Here is a 5,926-nt window from a genome sequence, read left to right as displayed (position 1 = left end):
CTACCCACGGTCGATTACGTGGGAGTCCAGCAACATAGCAGTTACGCTAACTGCTGGTCCCTCTCTCCATTTATTTCTATGATATCCTTTCAAGACCAAGCATGAAAAAAAAATAATAGTTACAATAACTATGATAATAGCAGTTACGATAATGATGACGACTATAAGCTCTACACTAGACTGTGAACTCCATAAAGGCAGGAACTATTGTCTTTACCATTTTACACAGCAATCCTAACAGTCTCTTAATTAAAACAATACTCAAAGAGGGTGATTTCTCGCTTTCTGTCTCTCTCTCTCTGTCTGTCTGGTGAGCGCACGCGCCCTATAGTGGGAAAAAAAAAGAAAAAAAAGATTAAATGACTAAAGTGTATGTAGAGCACTTTTTAAAGCGAAAAGTAGTATATAAATATTAGAAAGTTGTTTTATAATTGTTACTATTATTGCTTGTCAGTAATATAATTTTGGTTTCTGTACCACTGCAAACATGGTTAGATGTTGGTTGAGAAGGCTGTTTTTACTGATACATAACAGCATGTTCTAAGTCAATCATTAGACTAGTGTGGCAATTTTGTCAGAGATACTACAAAGGAAAATAACACATATGCTGCTTTTAACAATAAAAATAATATATATGTAGATTTTTCAGTATAAGATCTGCTAAGCTCTAGTAATCTTAAATTACTATACTCTCCCCTGGTTTAATTGTAAAATCCAGGGGGAAAAATACTTCATACAAATGCCTGTTTCTATTAAATAAACTTCTAGAAATGCATTCAATGCCAGAAAGCAGCAACAGCCCAGCTACACACAGTGTATTACGGATTTTATATTCAGTTAAATTTATATATGGAAGGTGACTAAAGTCATGTTTTCTATTTAACTTGGGAAATAAAATGAACAGGTGGCTCTCACATCTTCCATACATCCTTATGTCTTAGCACTAAGCTAATTATTCTAAAATATACATTTTTATATCTGAATTCCTAGTTATTTCTGAATTTGACATTTATGTGTTTAATTATACATCATCACCCTGAGATTAAAATTGTCTTTCAACTTCGTTCAGTAAAGAGTATTGCTGATCTAGTTCTAGAAAAAAATCACTTGTTTTAGTTTATTTTTAATCCTGTAAAATTCCATTTTTGGAAAAATTGACATAGTGCTAAAAATTTTAACTTCGGTCCCTGTCTTCTTTTTCTCTTCTTTTAGTCTCACTAGAATGTTACATGAAACTAACTGTGGATAGATTTGATAGTGCTCAAAGTGAAAGTTTTTAAATGCATTTACACATATGATAATGGTCCAGATTTGCAGTGTAGCAATAACGCATTGCTCAAGAGAAGCCAGATCCTAGATGGTAATTGCAGTTAGCCTGAAATATGCCTGGTATGTGCATGAGTGCATAAGATCTGATGGGCTGGAGGAAAGGGATTATGATGTGATCAGATCTTGTATAGAGTGCATCTCTCCTTTCTCTCTTTCTCTCTCTCATACATGTACTCTATCATGAACAAAGAAAACGTGTTTTTAATAGCCAGAAGGTGTGTGCACTTGCCAGAGATCAAGAACAAGAAGAGTGAGAGAGAAGGAAAGAAATCATACCCAGTGGGGTGTGGTCACACTGTAATCCTCTTTCCTATATTTCTCCATCCTGTCTGGATTTGAGACATGCATGTACATGTGCCCAGTGTTTTTCACCACAGGGCCAGGATTTGAACTGTATTCAGTCATATGGGATCTGACTTTCTATGCACAGCACTTAATGGCTATGCTACAGAGCTAGCCCCAACAAGACAACTTTAATTGTATGTTAAAAGTCTCATATTTTGGGAACCAGTAGTTAGCGTAATGGCTATGTCGCTGGACTCCCACGTAGTCGACCGTGGTTCATGTCCCGGACCTGGTGGCTTAAAACTCACGCCGGGCGCGTGTGCGTGCATGCCCAAGATCCCGAGAGGAGAATGGAGGAGAAGGGATTGCGACGTGACCATCCCCTCTGGGAGGTGATCTCTCACTTTCTGTCTCTATGTCTCTCTCTGTCTGTCTGGCGAGCGCACGCACCCTATAGCAAAACAAAAACAAAAACAAAACTCTCCAAAAGTCCCATATTTTGATTATGGAAAGGGGATAAAGCTACTTTATCTCCTTTGTCATCCAAATCACTTTGTAATGGTGGCCTAAAATACTGGGCTGAGAAGTCTTATGATTAATTAGCAATGACTATCAAGGACATAAGGACATGGATGAGAAGAGGAGAAGCATACCTGCCAGGTATTCTCCAGGTCAGAATTAGGATAGTAATCTTCAAAAGTGATTTCAAAGTGTGTGCTTTGGATATCCGGTGTAATGGTTTGGTGGAGCTCTCTCTAGGTGATGTTTAAAGACAAAAAGTAAACTGTCAAGGAATTCAAACCATTGTATACTTGTTATTTGAACCAAGCAGTGGTTTGATTTATTAGATCAACTAGCAACAGAAAATAAAAAGTAGTTTAGCACACATAAAATATTCTTGTCATGATAGAAAATTATGATTCATATCAGAGGACTTCCGCTTCAGAAGACAGGTATTCAGAACAGGAGCGATACCCCCAGGACAGAGACTACTTTAACTATGGCAGGCCAGACTATGAACATTGAAGAGGAGGAGGTTCTTATGGTAATATAATGGAGTTGCAGATGAACCTACTGCAAAGAAGAAAGATGAGCTGGATCCTTTTCTCACCCATACTGTTGAAGCCTGTATTCCCCAAGAACAGATTACAGACAAAAACAGCTTAGCATACCAGAGGATGAGCTGGGAGGCCCTAAAGAAGTGAATCAGTGTTTTCTTATCAATACAATCAACATTTCTTCTTTAAGTGTTATCATCCAAGATCTTCTACAAGAAAATATAGTTAGAAGAAAAGGCCTGCTGTCCAGATCTGTTTTGTAAGCACAGAGTGCTTTTCCAATATTCACCTATGTTTATGCTGCATTAGTAGCAATTATCAACTCAAAATTTCCACAAATTGGAGAATTAATCAAGAGGCTAATTCTTAATTTTCATTAAGGGTATCGAAGAAACAATAAGAAACTTTGTCTGACTGCTTCAAAATTTGTGGCACATCTTATTAACCAAAATGTGGCACATGAAGTTTTATGCTTAGAGATGTTCACTTTGCTCTCGGAAAGACCAACAGATAATAGTGTTGAAGTAGCTATTAGTTTTCTCAAGGAATGTGGCCTCAAGTTAACACAGGTGTCACCAAGAGGAATCAATGCAATATTTGAATGCATTCAAAACATTCTGCATGAGTCTGAAATTGACAAAAACGTTCAATATATAATTGAAGTGCTGTTTGCTGTATGGAAGGATGGATTCAAGGACCATCCAATTGTCCTAGAAGGACTTGACTTAGTAGAAGAAGATGATCAGATCAACCATTGGCTGCCTTTGGAGGATGACTATAATCCAGAAGATGTTCTTAATGTTTTCAAGATGGACTCTAATTTTATGTAGAATGAAGAGAAGTACAAACTATTAAGAAGGAAATTCTTGATGAAGGAGACAGTGACTCCAATATAGACCAAGATGCTGGAAGTAGTAAAGAGGAAGAGGAGGATTAAGAAGGCGAAGAAGATGAAGGACAGAAAGTAACAATTCATGACAAAACTGAAATCAATCTGGTTTCATTTCAATGTAGAATTTACCTTGCTATTCAGTCAAGTTTAGATTTTTAAAAATGTGCTCAAAGTTGCTGAAAATGGAGTTTCCTGAAAGTCAAATGAAATAACTGCAACATGATACTTGATTGCTGTACCCATTAAAAGACATATGAGACATTTTTTGGCTTATTAGCTGGGTGATTTTGCATGCTAAAAAAAGAATACATGGAATCCTCTCAAATAATATTCAAGGAACAATATGATACCATTCATCGCTTGGAAACAAACAAATTGAGAAATGTTGCTAAGATGTTTGCTCACTTTTTATACACTGATTTGCTTCCATGGAGTGTTCTTAAATGTATAAAACTGAGTGAAGAAACAACTACATCAACTACATCATCTAGTAGGATTTTTGTCAAAATATTTTCCCAGGAGCTGTGTGAATACATGGGTCTTCCTAAACTTAATGCAAGATTAAAGGATGAAACCATTTAGCCATTCTTTAAAAGATTGTTACCCCAGACAATCTTTACCTCTATAGGCCTTGGAGGTTTAATGATGAATTGCGTGAGCATTTCAAAAATACACCAAATGTCATCCGTGGCACAGAAACCAGAGGTTGAGCAAAAGAAATCCTCCCCATCCTCTTATTCTTTAGCATCCTCCTCTTCAGAGTCTGACTCCTCTGACTGATTCCAACAGTAGTGATAGCAGTTCAGAGTCATCAAGGGAGGAGAGCGATTCTTCCTCTAGCAACAGTCATAGTTCTGCCTCAGCTAAAGATGTAAGAAAGAAAGGAGAAGGGAAAACCAGAAGTAAAGAAGTAGATAAATTGATCAGGAAGCAACAAACAAATAATAGGAAACAAGAAGAAAGAAAGGCAGAACAAAAGTGCCAGAAAACAAGGATTGAGAGAGAAAGAAGATCAGAAAAACAGATCTAAATTCAAGAGACACGAATTGGAGAGATCCAGTAACAAACTACTCGTCAGACAGAGGTATTCCTTTTGAACAAAATAGTTACAGTAGAGTTGTGAATAACATTGACCAAGACATGCATATTGACTTGAAAATAAGCGTGATTCTCAAAAGAAGAGTAGAGAGAAGAGAAATTCTTTTTCTGAAAAAGAGAAACATAGGTACCGAAATAAAGACAGTGAAACTATTAGAAAAAAAGATAGATCAAAGTCAGAGGAAAGGAATAGGAAACATTCAGGTTCTAGATGTGATTAAGATAAGTATCACAATGGTGCTGACAGGCAATGGGAAAAATCTAACAGACACTCTGAACAATCCAGAGAATCAAAGAAAAATTGGGATTGACGAAGAGAAAGGTCTCCAGCAAAGAAAAAATAATTCCATAAATCATGACGGAATCATGCCTTATATTCATTTGAAACAAATTATTTTTCACATCGGTTGATGAACTTTATAAAGAATTCTTGTGTAAAGTACTGGTTTGTAATCGTACATTTTAAACTGTTTTCACTTCAACATGTTTTATAATTGATGCATCTCCAGGACCTCCATGTATGCCCAAATTGGGAATAATTTGAACCTCAGAATGGATGATAGTGGGGCCAGCAAGTGGCATGGTGGTTAAGGGTGCTGGACTCCCACATGGCTGACCACGGTTCAAGTCTCGGACCTGGTGGATTGCTTTCTCACTTCCTCTCTCTCTCTCTCTCTGTCTCTTTTTGATTAAACTGGAAAATAACAATGATAATAATAAATAAAGTTAAATAAAAAAATTCTTAAAAAAAAGAAAGGGATTTAAGTTTTGGTTATATTTTGTAAATGAAATGATCGAATGCTCATTGGGAAAAAAAAAGTGTATACTTTGGAATCAGAAATACCTTGGTTCAAATACCAATCCTTGGTCATGACATGTGAACCTTTTAAATCTCAGTTCTCACATACATGGAATGAGACTACGATCTCTCTCTCTCTACCAGTGTTATACTGTATATTCAATGAGGTGACATAAGGAGAGGAAGAAACATAGTGCCTGAACTCTTCTACTAACTCTTCTACTTACTAACTTACTAACTCCAGTCTGATAATAACAGCTATCAGACTAGAGTTAGCAAATACATGAATAAACATAGTTGCTACCTCATCCTTAGAAGGTTATCTGGCATTTGCATGCCATAACCTAGCAAATACTTTTTTTCTTTTTTGAGATTTTTTGCTATGGGGCATGTGCACTCACCAGAAAGACAGAGACAGAGAGACAGAAAGCAAAAAATCAAACCCCCAGGGAGGATGTCCACGCG

The 5,926-nt window shown here is 36.7% G+C and overlaps 1 pseudogene; it reads left to right on the top strand.

Moving 5' to 3' along the window:
- LOC102494765 (pre-mRNA-splicing factor CWC22 homolog) overlaps window positions 1–5,006 on the top strand; it is a 29,493-nt pseudogene extending 24,487 nt beyond the window's left edge.
- Window positions 5,007–5,926: the final 920 nt, after the last annotated feature.

This window comes from Tupaia chinensis, unplaced genomic scaffold (genome assembly GCF_000334495.1).
Source record: "Tupaia chinensis unplaced genomic scaffold, TupChi_1.0 Scaffold144058_1, whole genome shotgun sequence".
Lineage (NCBI taxonomy): Eukaryota > Metazoa > Chordata > Mammalia > Scandentia > Tupaiidae > Tupaia > Tupaia belangeri.
This window is presented reverse-complemented; position numbering and strand designations above follow the sequence as displayed.